The following is a 27,093-nucleotide window of genomic DNA, read 5'->3' on the forward strand; positions in this document are numbered from 1 at the left end:
TGGTACACTCTGAAGATTTTTTTTTTTTCTTTTTGTAATTTATATTTTATTTGCCTTTTCATAACTTTACATATTTAACAACAATTACATAACCATAATATGAAATCACGATAGGGTTTGAAATCCTTCTCTATCTTCATTATAGAAATTTATACATATCATACTGGAAAATTGTACTTTTGTCAACCTTTTGTAGAAGCTATATTAAACACATGGGAGAATTCCATACACAAAAAAAAATTTTTTAACCAAGAAAACACAACCTGTTCCCTATATTAACATTGCTCTTCTCTGGATAGTGGGGAAGAGGTGGCTACTTTCCTCTGATCTACAAATAATTTTAATTGGTCTGGCGAGAAAAAAATAAAGACATCTTGATCTTTCCTTACCACACATTTACAAGGAAATCTCAGATTATATAAGTAACCTAAATCTATTACATCCTGTCGATGAATCAAGAATTGTTTTCTTCTTAGCTGAGTAGTGAATGAGAGATCCGGAAATATCTTAACAGGATTGTCATGAAATAAGACAGGGTATTTTAAGAAATATTTTTTCATGACCTTGTTCAGGTCTGAAAAATTAATAAAAGATACTAAAAGGATACCCCTGTCTATTATAGGATTATTAGAGTCCTCCAAGAAATCTGTTAAGTTTCCCTGAAAAGGTAGCTCCATAGCATTCAAATTTGAGTTTTTCTTGGGTAGGAAATAGCAATAGCTTATATTTGGAAATTCTTGTTCTGTAAATAATAATACTTCCAAGAAAAATCTCTTTAAAGTTTCTATAACAATTTCCCCTGCTACCCTAGGGAAATTAAGTAGGCGTAAATTTAAACGTTTGGAGTTATTCTCAAATAACTCCATACGTCTAGATAGACTCTCTCTATCTTTCACTAAAGCTGCTTGTAATTCAATATTCTTCTTACCAAGATCTTCTAATATCTCGATTCTATCTTCAGACTTTTTTATCTGACTTTGAATTTGTACTATATCTTGCTGATTTTTCCCTGAGACAACATCTATCTTTTTCTCTAGACCCTTAATATCTTTTGACATTGATACCATCAAGTCCCACACTAAGTCCAAAGTTACCACAGCAGGGCGTGTCGTTATCTCCATGGACCCAGCGGTGGCTTCTGTTCTCTCCCTTACACTCACAGACCCAGAGGTGCCACCTCCCTCCTGCTCTAAATTCTGGTCTGTGTTAACTCCCGACCCATTAAGGGAGTCTATTTGGGCTGATATTTCCCCAGGTGATATCTCAATCGCCCTTTGCATTGGTGGTATATCCGGATTTGGGCTCAGCGATGCCTCCTCCATATATACATGTCTCTCTCCCACTAGACATGAATCCGCAGGATCCTTGGCCGCCGGAGTTTTGGGTACAGAAGCTGTCATAAACTTGACTATTTCCTGTTGGATAGGAGAGGCAAAGGAGGTCGAGGGGTAAACCCTGACCTTACCCTTCCTTTTTGACGGCATAGTCATTAGTAATTCAATAAACAGGAAGCCACTTATGTCAGCAAGTTGTGTTATTTCTCACCTCTGTGGCGGGCTGTTGTGAGTCACTTAGAGTTTTCCGTCCTCCCAGCCTTCTCCAGACTAAGCCGGAACAAGCCGGCGCGCCCCTTAGGGCGCGCGGCTTGGCAGCGCGCCGGCGGCTGCGGTGCGCCGCTCCAAGGCCGATTTTATGGTGCGTGGGACTTCCGCTCACGTCAGAGGCGTCGGGGGGCGGAGTTCAGATGGCGTCTCGGGTTTGCAGGCAAAGAGGTCTCAGGTCAGGCCCAGCTGCTCCGACTCTGGCACGATGACTCCTCTGTATCCCAGGTAACACTCTCACCACTCATGCAGCCGCAGCAAAGTCTCTCCAAGGCCGATTTTATGGGTGCGTGGGACTTCCGCTCACGTCAGAGGCATCGGGGGGCGGAGTTCAGATGGCGTCTCGGGTTTGCAGGCAAAGAGGTCTCAGGTCAGGCCCAGCTGCTCCGACTCTGGCACGATGACTCCTCTGTATCCCAGGTAACACTCTCACCACTCACGCAGCCGCCCTGAAGATTTTTTTATAAAGGCAGCAAGGCCAAAAGACACCACCTCATTGATTTTTGGCTACATGGGTAGCATTGAAAAGAAAATAGTCAAAGTTAGCATCATCTGCTGAAGAATATGATTGATCAGATACACAATATTAGGAAGGAAAAATACCCAGATGCCTCTGCTGTACTGTGGCCTGTCAGAGGTGAATGAACTTTGAGTGCCTTTCTGAGCATGACTTGCAGAATGTCCCTGAGAGAGATCTACTGGCACCAACAGGAAGAGGCCTATTCAATGGCAACATTTACTTCATAATACAATGAAGCTGGGTTCGCAGGAAACCAGGATGCAAGCTTTTGTCTTACAAATGCATATCTCAACGGACAGGAGCCAGGTGAAAAGATTCTTCTTTTAAAGTTACAGTTTTAATTAAGTCCTGGCTCCAGAAAACGGAATTCATGCTGAGTTTCCTATTCAGGCCAGAGACTTGCGATTTGTTTACACAACAAAGAATATCAAGAGAAGAACAGAAGAACAGAGTGCATCAAAGCCGTGTTGATAAAGGAACTTTTATGGTGGAAGGGTGGTTTCAGGGAAGACAAGTAAATAGTATGATTTTTACAAATGAATGGAGGATGTCCTCACAAGCATTTCCTATACATGATAGATTGTCATGACAACAGCATCATGTGTTTTTGTAAATGAGGTTGTGGGCAGTTACATGATTCTGGAAACTTCGGTAGTGCTGTATTTTGATTATATAAGTCAGGGCATGTCATATATTCAGGGAGATGCTAGTTATTACAGATAGAGGGCATAAAGCATCTCCCAGGAACACTTGTCTTTGACTCTTCTTTAAAAAGCTGAATAAATTAAATAAAAACCTCTTGCTGAGTCGAAGTGTTCTTGTTGCCCTGGCTTTGAGTCCAGAAATTAATGACACTGCCCACACAGACACAGGTAATGTCATTGACTTCTGATGACGCTTGCATGCTGCTGCTGCCTTCTCCTGCTCCAGGCATGGGCTGATGACACTAACTACTTTGGTACAGGCCTAAGATGCTGCTGCTGCTTTTTCTATTCTTTCTGTTGAGAAAACTAAATCCAGGGCTGGTTTGGTGTCTTGACAGGAGCAGTGCCTTGTTTATGTTTCCTGCCTGCAAGTGGGAAATTGGCTGCCAATATGAGAGACTTGGGTTGCAATGCATGCATTTATTCAAACATCACTGGCACGGTTCTGTCCAGTTTCCCACATAGGGGGTACATACGAGTATAGTGGAGTTGTGAGGTGCTTGTACCATTATGGAAATAGCTTTAAAAGGCTGGAGAAGCAGCCAGGTGGATAGAATACCGGTCTATGAATCAAGGAAGCTAGGGTTCAAATCCCCCTAGTGCTCTTTCTGACCTTTACTCTCTATTGCCTTAAGAACACATTTACAGTGTGAGCCTTCTAGAGACAGGGATCTACCTGAATGTTATTTTCTTTGAAGTGCCAAAAAGCAGCATATAAATATATATTGAATGTTCTAGTTGAAATAATAATCAAGTGTATTTTAATGGCAGCTGCTTGTAACGCTGCTGCTCACTGGAAGAATAAGCAGCCTCCACGTACGACTGAGCTTTGTAGAAGAATATGGGACACGAATACGAAAAGCTTGACAACAATTTGTCATGATAGATTGGCTGCATGTAGAAGGGTGTGTTTCGAGGGGGGGGGGGGATGGAGGGCTTGACGAGGAATGGTTGAAGGTTAACATTTTCAAATATGATCTTGTTTTTTACTTGTATTACTGTACGGGCGATTATGTACTGTGTAAGGCTTCATTGTAGTTTATTTTATTGATTTGATCTGCTTTGACAAAATGCTCAGGGAATCTTATTGGCTTAAAATGTATTCAATAAAGATGAAATGCAAAAAACTATATATATAAAACATATATAAATATATATATCTGAAGAGGTGCAAAACTTTGCAGGAAGTCCCGCGTGCAGGGCGCACTAGCTCTCGCGGGTAAGGAGGTGGGGACTGGTGACGTCGCAGCCCCTCCCCCCCTGCTTGCGCTGTAAAACAATCCGAGCTCGCCTAGCGCGCGCCTCTCCCGAATGTTGTGACAGGGGCGGCCCGGGATTGGTCGGCTCGGCGGCGGCGGGGCGTGGTTGGTGGAGCGGCCGGGACTCCGCAGCTCGTGCCAGCTCGGCTGAGGGGCAGATGTGGGCTCGCGCCGCTGCGCCTCCTCCTCCTCCTCCCGGTAAGTGACCGCCGCGGCTCCGCCTGCTCCCTCGTGCCCGCTCGGGGGGCTCTGCTCCGCCGCCGCTGCTTCCGTCTCTCTCCGAAACTTTCCGGGCCGAAGAAGTGGATCCGGGCGGCTGGGGCGCTGTTGGCAGCATCAGTAGCCCTGGGGTTTTATCCCCGCCGGTGCAGTGATTCGGTGGCCTCGGTTTCTCCGGGCCTCGGGGAAAGCTTCGCCCTTGCCGTGCGCGGTGGGGAATGCGGGATCGGCTTCCAGCCGCGGTGCCTGCCGCTCTTTGACTTTATTGCGAGGCGGCCCTGCTGCTTCAGTTCGTTTGGGTCATGAAACCCGTAACGGGGAGCCGGGCTTGCAGAGGACCCTGCACCGAGTTCCCTTTGGAAATGGTTTCCCGTGATTTCAGGATGGAAATGCAGAGATAAAGGACTTGTTCGCAGTTGCTGGAGGCATTTGGCAGTGTAGGATATTTATCCTTGGGACACTGCCGAACTAGAAAGTCCTGGAAAGTGTGCGGGCTTCATTCATCCCCCCCCCCCCCCCCTGCACGGGGGCTGCAGGCGGGCGCGAGCTGTGGGGCTCCCGGGGGGTGGGAAAGCTAAATGTTCCCTAGGAACCAGTTCTAGGGGCCAGCAGATGTGAGTATTGGTAAGGAAGTAGGGCCGTTTGTGCATACAGATAAATAGAAGGAGAAAACCATCGCCGCGGAATCCCTTCCTTCACTCCTTTTCCTTCCATTTCAAGGTCAGCATTGCTGTTGGAAGCTGATTTAATAGCCGCTGATGCAGAAAACCCTCTGCATGTGCAGTCATTTCACCTGTTCCTTGCTTTGCATGCACTGTTACTTACAGCATGAAATCCGGGATCCTGTTTGGAGCTGGCAGTGGTGCCTGCTGAGCTCCTGTGTAGTGAATTGAGTGAACCTTTGGAGGTTGCAGAAGGCTCCATCTGGAATAGCGTTATGTATGCCCCATGCTTTTTTTTGTTGTTGTTGTCATTTAAAGTTTTATTATTATAAATATCAGCAATACATGTCAGTAACAGATGAACCGGAACATGTATGTCCCATGTTTTGAAGTGATCCCTGCCTGTGTGCAGGAGCTCAGGAGGCTCCTTCTGGACTGCATCCCCTCAGCATTCATTTTGAAAGGTGAAGAAGTTTAACCTGCCTGTAAAAAAAAAAAAAAATGGACAGTCAAGACTGGGAACAATAAACAGCCAGTTGCTCTAGAAATAAAAACGTTTGCTAGTGCAGGTAGAGTGGTGACCTTGATTTATCCACCAAAAATCAAAAGCTAGGCTTATGCCCCAGGCTGTGTCTATATAAGAAGGTTTTTGATGAAAGCAGCAGGACAAGGGTCGGGAAGGCTTGCACTCTGTGCTGTCACAGGGCTGAAGCTGCGCCGGCCACGCTCTGCACACATCAAGGAGTGAGAAAGTGAAAGCAAGGCAATTGCATTTCTGAGATTAGATTTTGGCAGCAGTCAGCATCCTCTCTCATTAAGCCCATTGTTCCCCTGGAGGCTGCTATGTCTGCTAACTTGCCCATTCATTACAGGGACAACTGCTTTGTAAACGTAATTCCCAAGCAGTGTGCCTGACTCTCCCTTTCGGGACTAATGCATTATTTTGCTTGTGCTCTTGCTCCCTGTATATTAGGACTCAAAGACTTATTTTTTTTTTAATGCACTGTAGTATCTTTGCTGAAGGTTCATCGGTGGCTCGTTCCCCAGATTGTAAAATGCACTATAGTCAAACACACGGACTTGTGATTTTGAAAGTTTTCATTGCCAAGGAGAGCGTCTGACCTAAAATTACCCTGGGAGTGGCAGCGGGCAGAGCTGCCTTCAAACCTCTTTTAATCTGTCTGCCTGTGAGCGGAGAATGGTCGCAAGGTTGCACAGCATTTTGGAACCACAGCTAGAAATGAATTTTGGACGGCAAGATTTTGCAGCCGCTGGCATTCTCCCCATTCCCTTGGATAAAGTCGTGTGGTTGCCATGTTAGTCCACCTTAATATGTGGAAATAAAGGTTAACAAACACAAATGATAGGAGATCCCTTTTTTTATTGGACTAACTTAACCCATTTCATGACTAGCCCCCTCCTCACATCCAAATTGGATGAGCAAATAAAAGGGAGATTGCCAGAAAAATGCAAGTGAATCATAAATTGCTTTATAGCGGTGTTATTTTATTTATTTATTTATTTAAAGGATTTTTATATACCGGGGCACGTTAGAAACATCACCTCGGTTCACAGTGTAACATAACTTAGCAACAAGCTTTACAATAGTTTAATGTCTAACAGAGATATGATATAGGAGAAATTCGTGTTTTTAGATAAAGCAATTAATCAAAGGAGTCTAATTATTAACTTTTAACAAGTAAAGATATGTCTAACTAAGAACTATTAACATGAGAAAGGGAATATAAGCGGAAAGGGCTTGGGAGGAGGAAATCAGAGAGGGTGGGTGAGGAGGACATGGATGGGATGGGATGCAGGGGACAGGGATGTAGGAGGAGGCGGGAAATGAGAAGGAGGGTTGCTGAGGTAGAAATATTAACGTGAATCAGTCGGACAGGGTGACGGAGTTCGGGTATAGCTCTTAGGCGGCAGTCAGTCATATGTTGATCACAAAGTTACTTCCATATTGGTTTCTGCCATTGGATTTTAAAGGGGAATTTACTACTTCTTGCAGTTTTTTTTTTTTTTATATTCCGCTTTTCAGGCACTTTCAAAGCAGATTACATTCCCCAGAGAGCTCACAATGGACGTTTTCGCTTGAGGTAACTCTCTGTGATCTTCCTTACTCAAGGTCATAAGGAGTGGCAGTGGGATTTAAAACCTTAGCTTCGCCTGCCGCGCTATCCGCTAGGCCTACGCTTGCCGAGCTGCCTGGGATTAACTGGGACCACTTTAGAGGCACGGCAGTCAAGATCTCACTGCTGAGGTAGGGCAGCGGGACGTGGCGGTGTGTTCTGGGTGGCGGTGGCTGAGCACTGCAGAGTGGGGCAAACAGAATTCTGACCATGTAGCGGGTGCTGATGATCCTCCTGTCAATGTGCCCCTTTTGATTAATAATTCAGTGGCATGACGGTCCCTTTATAAACTGTGACTTCGCAGTCGAGTACTGCCCAGTGATAATGTGACAGGTACTGTATGGCAGCAAAGAGACTCCTGGGGACAAAGAGAAGCCCGACAGCTGCAAGGTGCCATGTGCCCACTTCCTGTCAGCACCAAAGCAACCAGGAAACCCACAGCCGCCTTGTTGCTTGCTGCCTCTGTTAAATAGCTTTTGTGTCCCCTGTAAATTTTACTGGGCACACAAACGCTGCAGAATCTGCTAACCCTGGCTGCAGAATCGACCCACAATCTGCAACAGGACGCCAAGGATCTTTAGCTATAATTAACTGCATTCACCAAACCGCAAGCTGCTAAACAAACCCAACTGCAGCAACAATAAAATGCAATTATTCACAAACCGAAGAAGCGCCATTATTGCAGATGTTTAAGTCAGAGACTCAACGTGACATTTCACTTTTGTGTTTCATGTAAAGAAAGTGCGATCATCCTTTCTGTATTTTATTGGGGATCTCCTTATCTTCCTTCCTAGCATACTACGTATGTAAGTCGATGCGTGCTGAAGCTGTGCTCAGCATCAGCAGACTTTGTCACACTGCATGGTAAACAACTAAAATTAGTTAATTAAATGTTAAATGCATTTGGAATAGAATGGAAAAGAACAGCAGGTGGGCAGAAGAAAACAGATTGCACAAAAAGTACATAAAATATTGCAGAGCGTCATCACAAAAGACAGTAAAGCAAACATGATTTCTATTTTTAATAAATATATAAAGTACCCTACATATAATGAGCCACAGACCATTGCGCTATAGTGGAGGGGATCTCACAGAGGTGTTATATTAGTACTTATATATTGCCTTCCTCAAACTGAGGTTTAACCCCAAGAAGTTTACAAAATAATCAATATATTAGAATACAGTACATGAATAATCTAAAGATACATCAGTTAAATACAATTATTGAAAAACAAACATTTATTTATGTAAAAACTCTTCTATACCGTCGTTAAGTTAGTTAACCATCAGAACGGTTTACAGTAGGGCACAATTATGAAAGAATGAGTGGTATAGATTACAACTTAATCATGTGCCATCACAGTACGGTAACAATTTAATATAATAACTGTGTGTGTAATTTAAGCTTGTATATTAGGAACATATTAAGCGGCTTGTGTTTAACATTACTATGCTTTTGTATGTTACAATTAACAACTTCAAGTTTGGTGCGTCCTTATCAATCAACTGTTTTTCTCCTTCTCTTTATCTTTGTAAAAGGCTTGTTTAAATAGCCAGGTTTTCACATTAGTTTTGAATAATTTCAGATTTCTCTGCAGCCTTATTTCGAGAGGCATGGTGTTCCATAGCACGGGGCCAGCCAGCGACAGTGCTCTTTCCCTTACTTGCATGAGATGTGCTGTTTTAACAGAGGGGACAGTTAGTAAAGCCTTATTAGCAGATCTCAGGTTTCTTTGCGTTACATGTACGCGCAGTGCTGTGTTGAGCCAGTCGGCTTTTTCATCGTGGATTAGTTTATGAATTATACATAAAGCCTTATATTGAATCCTTTGTTCAATTGGGAGCCAGTGTAAATCGGCGAGTGTTCCTGTAATGTGTTCATTCTTTTTTTTGCCAGTCAGAATTCTAGCAGCTGAGTTTTGTAATATTTGCAGTGGCCGCATTGTGGATTGTGGTAGTCCTAATAGTAGGGAGTTACAGTAATCAGTGCTTGCGAATATCAATGCCTGTAGGACTGTGCGGAAATTGTTTAGCGTTAGTTCAATACAGTGGTGTGCTGAGGACTAGGGAAGGAGGCTGCTAATGTGCCCATCCCTACTAGCCAAGCAGTGACCCCGAGTTCATAACTAAAGTAGGTGCTCCTCCAGCTCTTGAACCAGTGAACGTCACCTGGATGTACTGTCTGGGGAGTGTAAGGGATGCAGAGTTCGCCAAGGTGAAAAGCAGGGTTTAAAAAATGTAAATATTGAAATATGTATATAGGTACAAATGAAAATTATTTAAAAATAATATATAGGGCACACTAGGAGCAAAAATGAAATGCCGCAGAAGTAAAGTACATAGCTGTCTACCCCAGGTGAGTCAGCCTGTAAGATCTGAAGACCCTCGCTGCTGTGGTGAGATTGGCTCAACCTATGGGGAGCCCATGCAGTGAAGAGACTGACCAAGAGCTTCACCTGGACCAGCCCTTTGCCCTTGGGTTGAGCCCTTGGATTCTGGGGCCTGGCAGGACATAGGTGAGAGTCTCTGTGCCTGTAGCGTAGGGGTCGAGCCAGGGACAAGCGCAGGTGGCAAGCAAGAAATGTCAAGGCAGCGGTCAGAGGCAGGCGGCCACAAGAACGGTCGGTGTCCAGGCAAGGGTCCAGAAGTCAAACCAAAGGGAGAGAAGGAGACGAAGGAAAGGTGGGCTGGAGAGATGAGGCAAGGCTGGAACCGACACTGCTCTGAAGTGTAGACGAGCCGATGCTGAGAAGAGAAAAGGAAGCCCCGGGGAGCTCTAAATAGGGCTGAGGCACTGACGTCATCTTTTCCCTGCCGCGGGCCCTTTGATTAGCGTGCGGTGCCGCGCACCTGCCTAGGAAGGATGCAAGGAGCGTCGGTGGTGGTGGTGTCCCGAGCCGTGAGAGAGGAGCTCGGCAGCGTCCCGCTGTGAGTGCGTGGCTGGCTGGTGGCGTCAGGGTAAGTCCAGCGGCCGGAATTCCTAACACAGCCTGCAGTTCTCTCTTCTGGTCAGTAGATGTCAGCAGAAATACCAGTGCAACAGCGCGCCCAGAGTCAGAGACCCTCTCCTTTTAAGTTACTTTGAATTCCCTCTGCTCATTGGCTCTCTTTCCCACTGGTGGGAATCTGATTGGATGATGGAGAGCCAGTCAGCCTGCAGGAAAGGGAGAAGAACTGTCTTCAGCACAATGCCCCCAGATAATGTAATCGATTGCACGGTGGGAGGCAGATGGTGCGAGTATCCTGAGGGGCGAGATGCTAATTGTGCGGTCTCTGCCACGGGAGACCTGGGACTTTGATTTTAGCCCACAAATCTTCTGTAACCATAAAGAATTATTAATCTTCACAGTGCCACCCTGATCGTGCTGACGGGCACATAAGGTCCGTGCGAGCGTACGTGTGCTCAGAAAGAGCAAACTGAAACTACGTTTTTCTCTCTCGGGGAAAATCTGCTGACTGATGGCCTCTGCTTCTCTTTGTCATTTAGCAGATGCTCTGATTTTATTTCCGGTCCAAGGTGTCACACGTGTCTGAGTTGTCTCGCTTTTGCACGTACTGCAGTTTGCAACAACGAGATCTAAAAATGGCAGGGATAGTTTTGACATCTGCCAGCAGCATAATGAAAATGTTATGAAAAAATGTGATTTTTTTTTTTTTTTTCTTATGCGTATGAGTAAGGAGGGGGGAAATTTTATAGCGTCTAGGTCACCTTTTGTGAAGAAAAGGATTGAAGGATAAATGAGACTGAGCCGTCCGGTGAAGATGATATTGTTTGGAAAGAAAATGGATACCTTCTGCATATAGTGCAGACTAAATACACAAAAAACTACTCTCACTACTAAGACTTTTGTTCTGCAGTTGTTTGAGCTGCTCTTGTGTAACTTCACGGAGCCCCTGGGAGCAACCATGTTGGCAAGACAATCCCAGGTCTGATTGGTTGCCATTGGCCATGATGTCAGGGGTGACATCACGTGTGTGTTGAGCCAATTACATCTCATGACGTGCAGTATTGTTTGCGTCACTCTGTTTCCAGACTCGGCCGCCCGAGAGGGAGGACTGCAGGCCGGGCAATTTAAAGAATGTCCCAAGGAACGTTTTTTAGTAGTTAAAACGTTTTTGAACTGACCGAGGACGGGCATTAGTTTTCGCTTGTGTGAGTTTGGGAAATAGTAAGCAACACACAGAGGGTATGGAATCACGAAAAAATGTGCACACTTGGCACTTTTCAGCTTCCAAGTGGCGCGTCTGGGTTTAACTGTGAAGCCGTTGACTGTACTTTAGCAATACAGTGTTACTTTTTTTGCCATGCTGTAAAAGGATAGCGAACTTTGGAGAGAGGAAGGACGCGAGGAAGGCGTTGAGCTGTTAGCTGACTCTGGCAATAGGAAACGGGGCTTGCATTCTTTGGCGTAGGCCGGAGCAATAACAAACTCCAGCGTGTGTGTATATATGTGTGTGTGTGTGTGTGTGTGCAAAGGAAATTCCTGCCTGACAGTGAGAGTGTGGCAGAGGAGCAGCACACGCTATTCTCATGAGATCCGTCGGGGACACTGCAATTCATCTAAAGGCAGATTCCCGACACAGAGCAGAACTCGTGCTTGGTCTTTTCGGAGCTTATTAATGACGGCTGGCAGGGTGTGCATATGTTTTACTGCTCTGGCTCATATAAAGGAAGTGTGTGTGAGAGATCTGGATAAAACCTGGAATTCAGAAATCTTTGCATTGACGCTGAGCTGCGGTCGCTGCACTCAGTCTGTGCTATTGAAAAACACAATTGTACTTTTGGTCCAAATCTTAAATTTAGCCCTTGGGACAAAAGCCCTGCAGCCCATTTTGAACAAGTTTTCCTTCTGCAATTTTTCTTTTCTTTTCAGAAATTACAAGAAATGAATTCCTTAGGCTGGCATTTCAAAAATTCTGCAGCTAATAGGGCTGACAAACAGCATGGGCACTGACACAGAGTGACAAGGAGCAGACACTGTGACACTGACTGGCAGGCAGCACAGGGACTGGCAGGGAACACACGGACTGGCAGGCAGTATACACACTGACATGGACTGACAGGCAGTATACACACTGGCATGGACTGACAGGTAGCACATGCACTGACATGGACTGGCAGGCAGTATACACACTGGCATGGACTGACAGGTAGCACATGCACCGACATGGACTAGCAGGGAACACACGGACTGGCAGGCAGTATACACACTGACATGGACTGACAGGCAGTATACACACTGACATGGACTGACAGGTAGCACATGCACCGACATGGACTAGCAGGGAACACACGGACTGGCAGGCAGTATACACACTGACATGGACTGACAGGCAGTATACACACTGACATGGACTGACAGGTAGCACATGCACTGACATGGACTAGCAGGGAACACACGGACTGGCAGGCAGTATACACACTGACACGTAGCACATGCACTGACATGGACTGACAGGTAGCACATGCACTGACATGGACTAGCAGGGAACACACGGACTGGCAGGCAGTATACACACTGACATGGACTGACAGGTAGCACATGCACTGACATGGACTAGCAGGGAACACACGGACTGGCAGGCAGTATACACACTGGCATGGACTGACAGGTAGCACATGCACTGACATGGACTAGCAGGGAACACACGGACTGGCAGGCAGTATACACACTGACACGGACTGACAGGCAGTATACACACTGACATGGACTGACAGGTAGCACATGCACTGACATGGACTAGCAGGGAACACATGGACTGGCAGGCAGTATACACACTGACACGGACTGACAGGTAGCACATGCACTGACATGGACTGACAGGTAGCACATGCACTGACATGGATTAGCAGGGAACACACGGACTGGCAGGCAGTATACACACTGGCATGGACTGACAGCACATGCACTGACATGGACTAGCAGGGAACACACGGACTGGCAGGCAGTATACACACTGACACGGACTGACAGGCAGTATACACACTGGCATGGACTGACAGGTAGCACATGCACTGACATGGACTAGCAGGGAACACACGGACTGGCAGGCAGTATACACACTGACACGGACTGGCAGGCAGTATACACACTGGCATGGACTGACAGGTAGCACATGCACTGACATGGACTAGCAGGGAACACACGGACTGGCAGGCAGTATACACACTGGCACGGACTGACAGGTAGCACATGCACTGGCATGGACTGACAGGTAGCACATGCACTGACATGGATTAGCAGGGAACACACGGACTGGCAGGCAGTATACACACTGGCATGGACTGACAGGTAGCACATGCACTGACATGGACTAGCAGGGAACACACGGACTGGCAGGCAGTATACACACTGGCATGGACTGACAGGTAGCACATGCACTGACATGGACTGACAGGTAGCACATGCACTGACATGGATTAGCAGGGAACACACGGACTGGCAGGCAGTATACACACTGGCATGGACTGACAGCACATGCACTGACATGGACTAGCAGGGAACACACGGACTGGCAGGCAGTATACACACTGACACGGACTGACAGGCAGTATACACACTGGCATGGACTGACAGGTAGCACATGCACTGACATGGACTAGCAGGGAACACACGGACTGGCAGGCAGTATACACACTGACACGGACTGGCAGGCAGTATACACACTGGCATGGACTGACAGGTAGCACATGCACTGACATGGACTAGCAGGGAACACACGGACTGGCAGGCAGTATACACACTGGCACGGACTGACAGGTAGCACATGCACTGGCATGGACTGACAGGTAGCACATGCACTGACATGGATTAGCAGGGAACACACGGACTGGCAGGCAGTATACACACTGGCATGGACTGACAGGTAGCACATGCACTGACATGGACTAGCAGGGAACACACGGACTGGCAGGCAGTATACACACTGGCATGGACTGACAGGTAGCACATGCACTGACATGGACTAGCAGGGAACCACGGACTGGCAGGCAGTATACACACTGGCATGGACTGACAGGTAGCACATGCACTGACATGGACTAGCAGGGAACACACGGACTGGCAGGCAGTATACACACTGACATGGACTGACAGGCAGTATACACACTGGCATGGACTGACAGGTAGCACATGCACTGACATGGATTAGCAGGGAACACAAGGACTGGCAGGCAGTATACACACTGACACGGACTGACAGGCAGTATACACACTGGCATGGACTGACAGGTAGCACATGCACTGACATGGATTAGCAGGGAACACACGGACTGGCAGGCAGTATACACACTGGCATGGACTGACAGGTAGCACATGCACTGACATGGACTAGCAGGGAACACACGGACTGGCAGGCAGTATACACACTGACATGGACTGACAGATAGCACATGCACTGACATGGACTAGCAGGGAACACACAGACTGGCAGGAGTATACACACTGGCATGGACTGACAGGTAGCACATGCACTGACATGGACTAGCAGGGAACACACGGACTGGCAGGCAGTATACACACTGGCATGGACTGACAGGTAGCACATGCACTGACATGGACTAGCAGGGAACACACGGACTGGCAGGCAGTATACACACTGGCATGGACTGACAGGTAGCACATGCACTGACATGGACTAGCAGGGAACACACGGACTGGCAGGCAGTATACACACTGACACGGACTGACAGGCAGTATACACACTGACATGGACTGACAGGTAGCACATGCACTGACATGGACTAGTAGGGAACACACAGACTGGCAGGAGTATACACACTGGCATGGACTGACAGGTAGCACATGCACTGACATGGACTAGCAGGGAACACACGGACTGGCAGGCAGTATACACACTGGCATGGACTGACAGCACATGCACTGACATGGACTAGCAGGGAACACACGGACTGGCAGGCAGTATACACACTGACATGGACTGACAGGTAGCACATGCACTGACATGGACTAGCAGGGAACACACGGACTGGCAGGCAGTATACACACTGGCATGGACTGACAGGTAGCACATGCACTGACATGGACTAGCAGGGAACACACGGACTGGCAAGGCAGTATACACACTGGCATGGACTGACAGGTAGCACATGCACTGACATGGACTAGCAGGGAACACACGGACTGGCAGGCAGTATACACACTGGCATGGACTGACAGGTAGCACATGCACTGACATGGACTAGCAGGGAACACACGGACTGGAAGGCAGTATACACACTGGCATGGACTGACAGGTAGCACATGCACTGACATGGACTAGCAGGGAACACACGGACTGGCAGGCAGTATACACACTGGCATGGACTGACAGGTAGCACATGCACTGACATGGACTAGCAGGGAACACACGGACTGGCAGGCAGTATACACACTGGCATGGACTGACAGGTAGCACATGCACTGACATGGACTAGCAGGGAACACACGGACTGGCAGGCAGTATACACACTGACATGGACTGACAGGTAGCACATGCACTGACATGGACTAGCAGGGAACACACGGACTGGCATTGTACTTCTCTTTTTCAATGGGAAACTGACCATTTAGACCTACTCTGTTTTCTCTTTTTTAACCCAGTGTTTCCCAGTCTTTCAAGCCCAAGGTACACCTACATTAACAAAAGTGTTTGTGCACATAAGCCTCCATGGGGAAGGCAGTGCAGACATGGAGAGGACTTGTATGGTCAATAGAAGAGCTAGGCAAGCACTGAAAACCGCACTCCTCTCTCTTCCAGATTTTAAAACAAAGGTAGAGAGGGGACAGAGCCACACATCAGCCCACACAATGGACCATCTTCCATTGTGTGGGCTGATGGAAAAGGGAGAAATTATTGTGACGCTGGCAACCAGCTGAGTAGGCTATCTTGCCAATCCTATGTGACTACATGAGCTCCTCCAGTGTTGCTGCTGCTAAGACTCGGAGTGAGTACCATGCTGTGTCACTTCCCATCTCCCAGACAGAGGCCGGAAGGACTCAAGAACCCCAGAAAGAGAGAGAGAGATGACGAGCTGAGGCCTGGTGTAGCAACCGTCGGTCTTCGGCTTCGCCCACCTACCTCTCACTACTTACAGCTCCTCCCTCTCTCCTCTGACTACTGGCTGCCGCGGCATCTGCCGTCCTCTCCGGCCTCCCCCTGACCGGCTTTGGTGCTGCCTCCCGCCATACTCCTCCAAGGTACCTTAGGGGGGGCACTCGCACGCCACCCTCATCTTTATTTCCACGTTGGCGCGAACCTCAGGGGCGTCCCCCTGAGATGATGTCACCCTGCCCGGATATTTAAGCCTACAGTATTTGCTAGCTCATCGAGTTAGCAACGGTAACTCTACGGATGGGATTAGCTCTCTGTACCGAAGCTGCTCTGCCACTCCAGCGCTATCTGGAACTCTTACACCCTTCGGGGTTGCTACGGGGTACCTGCTCCTCGGGGGCCTCTTCTGCTTCTTTCAGGTGCTATCAGGAAACTGGTACTCGCTCCTCGAGGGCCCATGTTCCCTGAGTCGCTGCCTGCATCTTCAAACCTTTCTACTTGGATAACTTCACTAACAGTTTCCATCTGTGAGTACAATTACCATCTATTCCACATCACTGCTTCCCTGTCCTCTGTCCTCTGTCCCAGTGCCAGACCTCTCGTCTAGTGGAATCGCTGTGAGAGTACAATACCACTGAGTCTCTCTGCTCTAAGGGATCAGGTACTCGCTCCTCGAGGGCCTGCCCTCTGTTCCAGTGCCAGACCTCTCGTCTAGTGGAATCGCTGTGTGAGTACAATACCACTGAGTCTCTCTGCTCTAAGGGATCAGGTACTCGCTCCTCGAGGGCCTGCCCTCTGTTCCAGTGCCAGACCTCTCGTCTAGTGGAACCGCTGTGTGAGTACAATACCACTGAGTCTCCCTGCTCTAAGGGATCAGGTACTCGCTCCTCGAGGGCCTGCCCTCTGTTCCAGTGCCAGACCTCTCGTCTAGTGGAACCGCTGTGTGAGTACAATACCACTGAGTCTCTCTGCTCTAAGGGATCAGGTACTCGCTCCTCGAGGGCCTGCCCTCTGTTCCAGTGCCAGACCTCTCGTCTAGTGGAACCGCTGTGTGAGTACAATACCACTGAGTCTCCCTGCTCTAAGGGATCAGGTACTCGCTCCTCGAGGCCCTGCCCTCTGTCCCAGTGCCAGACCTCTCGTCTAGTGGAACCGCTGTGTGAGTACAATACCAAGGAGTCTCCCTGCTCTAAGGGATCAGGTACTCGCTCCTCGAGGGCCTGCCCTCTGTTCCAGTGCCAGACCTCTCGTCTAGTGGAATCGCTGAGTCTCCCTGCTCTAAGGGATCAGGTACTCGCTCCTCGAGGGCCTGCCCTCTGTTCCAGTGCCAGACCTCTCGTCTAGTGAATCGCTGTGTGAGTACAATACCACTGAGTCTCCCTGCTCTAAGGGATCAGGTACTCGCTCCTCGAGGGCCTGCCCTCTGTTCCAGTGCCAGACCTCTCGTCTAGTGGAATCGCTGTGTGAGTGCAATACCACTGAGTCTCCCTGCTCTAAGGGATCAGGTACTCGCTCCTCGAGGGCCTGCCCTCTGTTCCAGTGCCAGACCTCTCGTCTAGTGGAATCGCTGTGTGAGTACAATACCACTGAGTCTCCCTGCTCTAAGGGATCAGGTACTAGCTCCTCGAGGGCCTGCCCTCTGTTCCAGTGCCAGACCTCTCGTCTAGTGGAACCGCTGTGTGAGTACAATACCACTGAGTCTCCCTGCTCTAAGGGATCAGGTACTCGCTCCTCGAGGGCCTGCCCTCTGTTCCAGTGCCAGACCTCTCGTCTATGGAATCGCTGTGTGAGTACAATACCACTGAGTCTCCCTGCTCTAAGGGATCAGGTACTCGCTCCTCGAGGGCCTGCCCTCTGTTCCAGTGCCAGACCTCTCGTCTAGTGGAATCGCTGTGTGAGTACAATACCACTGAGTCTCTCTGCTCCAAGGGATCAGGTACTCGCTCCTCGAGGGCCTGCCCTCGTCTAGTGGAACCGCTGTGTGAGTACAATACCACTGAGTCTCCCTGCTCTAAGGGATCAGGTACTCGCTCCTCGAGGGCCTGCCCTCTGTTCCAGTGCCAGACCTCTCGTCTAGTGGAACCGCTGTGTGAGTACAATACCACTGAGTCTCCCTGCTCTAAGGGATCAGGTACTCGCTCCTCGAGGGCCTGCCCTCTGTTCCAGTGCCAGACCTCTCGTCTAGTGGAACCGCTGTGTGAGTACAATACCACTGAGTCTCTCTGCTCTAAGGGATCAGGTACTCGCTCCTCGAGGGCCTGCCCTCTGTTCCAGTGCCAGACCTCTCGTCTAGTGGAACCGCTGTGTGAGTACAATACCACTGAGTCTCTCTGCTCTAAGGGATCAGGTACTCGCTCCTCGAGGGCCTGCCCTCTGTTCCAGTGCCAGACCTCTCGTCTAGTGGAATCGCTGTGTGAGTACAATACCACTGAGTCTCTCTGCTCTAAGGGATCAGGTACTCGCTCCTCGAGGGCCTGCCCTCTGTTCCAGTGCCAGACCTCTCGTCTAGTGGAATCGCTGTGTGAGTACAATACCACTGAGTCTCTCTGCTCTAAGGGATCAGGTACTCGCTCCTCGAGGGCCTGCCCTCTGTTCCAGTGCCAGACCTCTCGTCTAGTGGAATCGCTGTGTGAGTACAATACCACTGAGTCTCCCTGCTCTAAGGGATCAGGTACTCGCTCCTCGAGGGCCTGCCCTCTGTTCCAGTGCCAGACCTCTCGTCTAGTGGAACCGCTGTGTGAGTACAATACCACTGAGTCTCCCTGCTCTAAGGGATCAGGTACTCGCTCCTCGAGGGCCTGCCCTCTGTTCCAGTGCCAGACCTCTCGTCTAGTGGAACCGCTGTGTGAGTACAATACCACTGAGTCTCCCTGCTCTAAGGGATCAGGTACTCGCTCCTCGAGGGCCTGCCCTCTGTTCCAGTGCCAGACCTCTCGTCTAGTGGAATCGCTGTGTGAGTACAATACCACTGAGTCTCCCTGCTCTAAGGGATCAGGTACTCGCTCCTCGAGGGCCTGCCCTCTGCTCCAGTGCCAGACCTCTCGTCTAGTGGAACCACTGTGTGAGTACAATACCACTGAGTCTCCCTGCTCTAAGGGATCAGGTACTCGCTCCTCGAGGCTCTGCCCTCTGTTCCAGTGCCAGACCTCTCGTCTAGTGGAATCGCTGTGTGAGTACAATACCACTGAGTCTCCCTGCTCTAAGGGATCAGGTACTCGCTCCTCGAGGGCCTGCCCTCTGTTCCAGTGCCAGACCTCTCGTCTAGTGGAATCGCTGTGTGAGTACAATACCACTGAGTCTCCCTGCTCTAAGGGATCAGGTACTCGCTCCTCGAGGGCCTGCCCTCTGTTCCAGTGCCAGACCTCTCGTCTAGTGGAACCGCTGTGTGAGTACAATACCACTGAGTCTCCCTGCTCTAAGGGATCAGGTACTCGCTCCTCGAGGGCCTACCCTCTGTTCCAGTGCCAGACCTCTCGTCTAGTGGAATCGCTGTGTGAGTACAATACCACTGAGTCTCCCTGCTCTAAGGGATCAGGTACTCGCTCCTCGAGGGCCTGCCCTCTGTTCCAGTGCCAGACCTCTCGTCTAGTGGAATCGCTGTGTGAGTACAATACCACTGAGTCTCCCTGCTCTAAGGGATCAGGTACTCGCTCCTCGAGGGCCTGCCCTCTGTTCCAGTGCCAGACCTCTCGTCTAGTGGAATCGCTGTGTGAGTACAATACCACTGAGTCTCTCTGCTCTAAGGGATCAGGTACTCGCTCCTCGAGGGCCTGCCCTCTGTTCCAGTGCCAGACCTCTCGTCTAGTGGAACCGCTGTGTGAGTACAATACCACTGAGTCTCCCTGCTCTAAGGGATCAGGTACTCGCTCCTCGAGGGCCTGCCCTCTGTTCCAGTGCCAGACCTCTCGTCTAGTGGAACCGCTGTGTGAGTACAATACCACTGAGTCTCCCTGCTCTAAGGGATCAGGTACTCGCTCCTCGAGGGCCTGCCCTCTGTCCAGTGCCAGACCTCTCGTCTAGTGGAACCGCTGTGTGAGTACAATACCACTGAGTCTCTCTGCTCTAAGGGATCAGGTACTCGCTCCTCGAGGGCCTGCCCTCTGTTCCAGTGCCAGACCTCTCGTCTAGTGGAACCGCTGTGTGAGTACAATACCACTGAGTCTCTCTGCTCTAAGGGATCAGGTACTCGCTCCTCGAGGGCCTGCCCTCTGTTCCAGTGCCAGACCTCTCGTCTAGTGGAATCGCTGTGTGAGTACAATACCACTGAGTCTCCCTGCTCTAAGGGATCAGGTACTCGCTCCTCGAGGGCCTGCCCTCTGTCCCAGTGCCAGACCTCTCGTCTAGTGGAATCGCTGTGTGAGTACAATACCACTGAGTCTCTCTGCTCTAAGGGATCAGGTACTCGCTCCTCGAGGGCCTGCCCTCTGTTCCAGTGCCAGACCTCTCGTCTAGTGGAATCGCTGTGTGAGTACAATACCACTGAGTCTCCCTGCTCTAAGGGATCAGGTACTCGCTCCTCGAGGGCCTGCCCTCTGTTCCAGTGCCAGACCTCTCGTCTAGTGGAACCGCTGTGTGAGTACAATACCACTGAGTCTCTCTGCTCTAAGGGATCAGGTACTCGCTCCTCGAGGGCCTGCCCTCTGTCCCAGTGCCAGACCTCTCGTCTAGTGGAATCGCTGTGTGAGTACAATACCACTGAGTCTCCCTGCTCTAAGGGATCAGGTACTCGCTCCTCGAGGGCCTGCCCTCTGTTCCAGTGCCAGACCTCTCGTCTAGTGGAACCGCTGTGTGAGTACAATACCACTGAGTCTCCCTGCTCTAGTCTCCCTGCTCTAAGGGATCAGGTACTCGCTCCTCGAGTGCCTGCCCTCTGTTCCGGTGCCAGACCTCTCGTCTAGTGGAATCGCTGTGTGAGTACAATACCACTGAGTCTCCCTGCTCTAAGGGATCAGGTACTCGCTCCTCGAGGGCCTGCCCTCTGTTCCAGTGCCAGACCTCTCGTCTAGTGGAATCGCTGTGTGAGTACAATACCACTGAGTCTCCCTGCTCTAAGGGATCAGGTACTCGCTCCTCGAGGGCCTGCCCTCTGTCCCAGTGCCAGACCTCTCGTCTAGTGGAATCGCTGTGTGAGTACAATACCACTGAGGTCTCCCTGCTCTAAGGGATCAGGTACTCGCTCCTCGAGGGCCTGCCCTCTGTTCCAGTGCCAGACCTCTCGTCTAGTGGAACCGCTGTGTGAGTACAATACCACTGAGTCTCCCTGCTCTAAGGGATCAGGTACTCGCTCCTCGAGGGCCTGCCCTCTGTTCCGATGCCAGACCTCTCGTCTAGTGGAACCGCTGTGTGAGTACAATACCACTGAGTCTCCCTGCTCTAAGGGATCAGGTACTCGCTCCTCGAGGGCCTGCCCTCTGTTCCAGTGCCAGACCTCTCGTCTAGTGGAACCGCTGTGTGAGTACAATACCACTGAGTCTCCCTGCTCTAAGGGATCAGGTACTCGCTCCTCGAGGGCCTGCCCTATGTTCCAGTGCCAGACCTCTCGTCTAGTGGAATCGCTGTGTGAGTACAATACCACTGAGTCTCCCTGCTCTAAGGGATCAGGTACTCGCTCCTCGAGGGCCTGCCCTCTGTTCCAGTACCAGACCTCTCGTCTAGTGGAACCGCTGTGAGAGTACAATACCACTGAGTCTCCCTGCTCTAAGGGATCAGGTACTCGCTCCTCGAGGGCCTGCCCTCTGTTCCAGTGCCAGACCTCTTGTCTAGTGGAACCGCTGTGTGAGTACAATACCACTGAGTCTCCCTGCTCTAAGGGATCAGGTACTCGCTCCTCGAGGGCCTGCCCTCTGTTCCAGTGCCAGACCTCTCATCTAGTGGAATCGCTGTGTGAGTACAATACCACTGAGTCTCTCTGCTCTAAGGGATCAGGTACTCGCTCCTCGAGGGCCTGCCCTCTGTTCCAGTGCCAGACCTCTCGTCTAGTGGAATCGCTGTGTGAGTACAATACCACTGAGTCTCCCTGCTCTAAGGGATCAGGTACTCGCTCCTCGAGGGCCTGCCCTCTGTTCCAGTGCCAGACCTCTCGTCTAGTGGAACCGCTGTGTGAGTACAATACCACTGAGTCTCCCTGCTCTAAGGGATCAGGTACTCGCTCCTCGAGGGCCTGCCCTCTGTTCCAGTGCCAGACCTCTCGTCTAGTGGAATCGCTGTGTGAGTACAATACCACTGAGTCTCCCTGCTCTAAGGGATCAGGTACTCGCTCCTCGAGGCTCTGCCCTCTGTTCCAGTGCCAGACCTCTCGTCTAGTGGAATCGCTGTGTGAGTACAATACCACTGAGTCTCCCTGCTCTAAGGGATCAGGTACTCGCTCCTCGAGGGCCTGCCCTCTGTTCCAGTGCCAGACCTCTCGTCTAGTGGAATCGCTGTGTGAGTACAATACCACTGAGTCTCTCTGCTCTAAGGGATCAGGTACTCGCTCCTCGAGGCTCTGCCCTCTGTCCCAGTGCCAGACCTCTCGTCTAGTGGAATCGCTGTGTGAGTACAATACCACTGAGTCTCCCTGCTCTAAGGGATCAGGTACTCGCTCCTCGAGGGCCTGCCCTCTGTTCCAGTGCCAGACCTCTCGTCTAGTGGAACCGCTGTGTGAGTACAATACCACTGAGTCTCCCTGCTCTAAGGGATCAGGTACTCGCTCCTCGAGGGCCTGCCCTCTGTTCCAGTGCCAGACCTCTCATCTAGTGGAATCGCTGTGTGAGTACAATACCACTGAGTCTCTCTGCTCTAAGGGATCAGGTACTCGCTCCTCGAGGGCCTGCCCTCTGTTCCAGTGCCAGACCTCTCGTCTAGTGGAATCGCTGTGTGAGTACAATACCACTGAGTCTCCCTGCTCTAAGGGATCAGGTACTCGCTCCTCGAGGGCCTGCCCTCTGTTCCAGTGCCAGACCTCTCGTCTAGTGGAACCGCTGTGTGAGTACAATACCACTGAGTCTCCCTGCTCTAAGGGATCAGGTACTCGCTCCTCGAGGGCCTGCCCTCTGTTCCAGTGCCAGACCTCTCGTCTAGTGGAACCGCTGTGAGAGTACAATACCACTGAGTCTCCCTGCTCTAAGGGATCAGGTACTCGCTCCTCGAGGGCCTGCCCTCTGTTCCAGTGCCAGACCTCTCATCTAGTGGAATCGCTGTGTGAGTACAATACCACTGAGTCTCTCTGCTCTAAGGGATCAGGTACTCGCTCCTCGAGGGCCTGCCCTCTGTTCCAGTGCCAGACCTCTCGTCTAGTGGAATCGCTGTGTGAGTACAATACCACTGAGTCTCCCTGCTCTAAGGGATCAGGTACTCGCTCCTCGAGGGCCTGCCCTCTGTTCCAGTGCCAGACCTCTCGTCTAGTGGAACCGCTGTGTGAGTACAATACCACTGAGTCTCCCTGCTCTAAGGGATCAGGTACTCGCTCCTCGAGGGCCTGCCCTCTGTTCCAGTGCCAGACCTCTCGTCTAGTGGAATCGCTGTGTGAGTACAATACCACTGAGTCTCCCTGCTCTAAGGGATCAGGTACTCGCTCCTCGAGGCTCTGCCCTCTGTTCCAGTGCCAGACCTCTCGTCTAGTGGAATCGCTGTGTGAGTACAATACCACTGAGTCTCCCTGCTCTAAGGGATCAGGTACTCGCTCCTCGAGGGCCTGCCCTCTGTTCCAGTGCCAGACCTCTCGTCTAGTGGAATCGCTGTGTGAGTACAATACCACTGAGTCTCCCTGCTCTAAGGGATCAGGTACTCGCTCCTCGAGGGCCTGCCCTCTGTTCCAGTGCCAGACCTCTCGTCTAGTGGAATCGCTGTGTGAGTACAATACCACTGAGTCTCCCTGCTCTAAGGGATCAGGTACTCGCTCCTCGGGGGCCTGCCCTCTGTTCCAGTGCCAGACCTCTCGTCTAGTGGAACCGCTGTGTGAGTACAATACCACTGAGTCTCTCTGCTCTAAGGGATCAGGTACTCGCTCCTCGAGGGCCTGCCCTCTGTTCCAGTGCCAGACCTCTCGTCTAGTGGAACCGCTGTGTGAGTACAATACCACTGAGTCTCCCTGCTCTAAGGGATCAGGTACTCGCTCCTCGAGGCTCTGCCCTCTGTTCCAGTGCCAGACCTCTCGTCTAGTGGAACCGCTGTGTGAGTACAATACCACTGAGTCTCCCTGCTCTAAGGGATCAGGTACTCGCTCCTCGAGGTCCTGCCCTCTGTTCCAGTGCCAGACCTCTCGTCTAGTGGAACCGCTGTGTGAGTACAATACCACTGAGTCTCCCTGCTCTAAGGGATCAGGTACTCGCTTCTCGAGGTCCTGCCCTCTGTCCCAGTGCCAGACCTCTCGTCTAGTGGAACCGCTGTGTGAGTACAATACCACTGAGTCTCACTGCTCTAAGGGATCAGGTACTCGCTCCTCGAGGCTCTGCCCTCTGTTCCAGTGCCAGACCTCTCGTCTAGTGGAACCGCTGTGTGAGTACAATACCACTGAGTCTCCCTGCTCTAAGGGATCAGGTACTCGCTTCTCGAGGGCCTGCCCTCTGTCCCAGTGCCAGACCTCTCGTCTAGTGGAACCGCTGTGTGAGTACAATACCACTGAGTCTCCCTGCTCTAAGGGATCAGGTACTCGCTCCTCGAGGGCCTGCCCTCTGTCCCAGTGCCAGACCTCTCGTCTAGTGGAATCGCTGTGTGAGTACAATACCACTGAGTCTCCCTGCTCTAAGGGATCAGGGTACTCGCTCCTCGAGGGCCTGCCCTCTGTTCCAGTGCCAGACCTCTCGTCTAGTGGAATCGCTGTGTGAGTACAATACCACTGAGTCTCCCTGCTCTAAGGGATCAGGTACTCGCTCCTCGAGGGCCTGCCCTCTGTTCCAGTGCCAGACCTCTCGTCTAGTGGAACCGCTGTGTGAGTACAATACCACTGAGTCTCCTTGCTCTAAGGGATCAGGTACTCGCTCCTCGAGGGCCTGCCCTCTGTCCCAGTGCCAGACCTCTCGTCTAGTGGAACCGCTGTGTGAGTACAATACCACTGAGTCTCCCTGCTCTAAGGGATCAGGTACTCGCTCCTCGAGGGCCTGCCCTCTGTTCCAGTGCCAGACCTCTCGTCTAGTGGAACCGCTGTGTGAGTACAATACCACTGAGTCTCCATGCTGTAAGGGATCAGGTACTCGCTCCTCGAGGGCCTGCCCTCTGCTCCGGTGCCAGACCTCTCGTCTAGTGGAACCGCTGTGTGAGTACAATACCACTGAGTCTCCCTGCTCTAAGGGATCAGGTACTCGCTCCTCGAGGGCCTGCTCTCCCTGTCTCGGAGCTTCTCCTAATTCTACCTGGGGCTCTGAATGCTTCTCATTGAGTACTCCTAACTCTCAGTCTCTTCCCACTACAGCACAGCCTAGCAGAGGATTTGCTGTTCCAGCGTCCTGTGGGACACTCGCCCAGCAGGATACTCACTACTGCCACCTCTGGTGGTTTTCAAAACTGTTTAAATAAAGATTCAAATCTGTGTTTGTGTGTCCAGAGTCTAGGCTGACACCGTGGCCCCTCACGGGACTGCCCCCCGTGGGCATGGTCAGCTGCCACAGTGTCCAAGGATCCACCCAAACATCAATAACCAGAACACCTGGCAATCATTAATTACCACACTCCAGGGCTGAAGCGTAGATGGAAAGAAGAGGAATACCTGATGACACAGGTTCTCAGAAAGGAGCTACCGCTGCTGTGAGGTGAGGAGAGAGGAGCCCGGGTGTTGGTCTGGACCTGAGTATCAGGTGGCTGTGGCTTTTCCGTGGCACACACGATCAAGTCTGAAGGCACAATAATGTGCCGTGGCAGACTGGTTGGGAAAGACTCTTTAATCTGTTACCAATTCACAACAGGACTTTGCCTTCTATCCCATGACTTTGTAATTACCCGAGGAGTCTATCAAATGCCTCCTTAAACTCCATGTGCACTATATAGGCTGACTCACCTTTTTATTTACACCTTCAAAGAATTCTAAAAGATCGGTAAGACATGATTTCCCTTTGCTAAAACCATGTTATCTTTTCTCATTGTCGTGCCTAGCCATATACCCAGTAATTTTATTTGTAACTATAATTTCTACTGTTTTGCCTGGTACTGACATCAGGCTTACTGGTCTGTAGTTTCCTGGATCACCCCGGAGTTCTTTATAAAATTGGCATTACATTAGCTACCAAATGATAAAGGGGATGGAGCAGCTCCCCTATGAGGAAAGGCTGAAGAGGTTAGGGCTGTTCAGCTTGGAGAAGAGATGGCTGAGGGGGGATATGATAGAGGTGTTTAAGATCATGAGAGGTCTTGAACGAGCAGATGTGACTCAGTTATTTACACTTTCGGATAATAGGACTAGGGGGCATTCCATGAAGTTAGCAAGTAGCACATTTAAGACTAATCGGAGAAAATTCTTTTCACTCAGCGCACAATAAAGCTCTGGAATTTGTTTGCCAGAGGATGTGGTTAGTGCAGTTAGTGTAGCTGGGTTCAAAAAAGGTTTGGATAAGTTCTTGGAGGAGAAGTCCATTAACGGCTATTAATCAAGTTTACTTAGGGAATAGCCACTGCCATTAATTGCATCAGTGGCATGGGATCTTCTTGGTGTTTGGGTAATTGCCAGGTTCTTGTGGCCTGGTTTGGCCTCTGTTGGAAACAGGATGCTGGGCTTGATGAACCCTTGGTCTGACCCAGCATGGCAAGTTCTTATGTTCTTATGTTCCAGTCTTCAGGGACAGTGGCAGATTTTAATGATATGTTACAAATTAACAGGAGCAGATCTCTAATTTCACATTTGAGTTCTTTCAGAACTTGGGTGAATACTGTCAGGTCCTGGTGATTTTTTGATATTTAGCCTGTCAGTTTGCTCTATTACAACCTCTAGTTTAACAGTGTTTGCGTCAGTTCTTCTGACTCATCACCTTCG

The 27,093-nt window shown here is 50.2% G+C and overlaps 1 protein-coding gene across 1 annotated transcript in view; it reads left to right on the forward strand.

Annotated features, from left to right (window-relative positions):
- The first annotated feature begins 4,155 nt into the window (after positions 1 to 4,155).
- Positions 4,156 to 27,093, forward strand: part of TIAM2 (T cell lymphoma invasion and metastasis 2) — a 486,712-nt gene continuing 463,774 nt past the window's right edge. The window contains exon 1 of the mRNA XM_029596699.1: positions 4,156 to 4,282. The gene's annotated coding sequence lies outside the window, so the exon portion shown is untranslated. The remainder of the gene's footprint in view (positions 4,283 to 27,093) is intronic.

This window comes from Rhinatrema bivittatum, chromosome 3 (assembly GCF_901001135.1).
Source record: "Rhinatrema bivittatum chromosome 3, aRhiBiv1.1, whole genome shotgun sequence".
Classification (NCBI taxonomy): Eukaryota; Metazoa; Chordata; class Amphibia; order Gymnophiona; family Rhinatrematidae; genus Rhinatrema; species Rhinatrema bivittatum.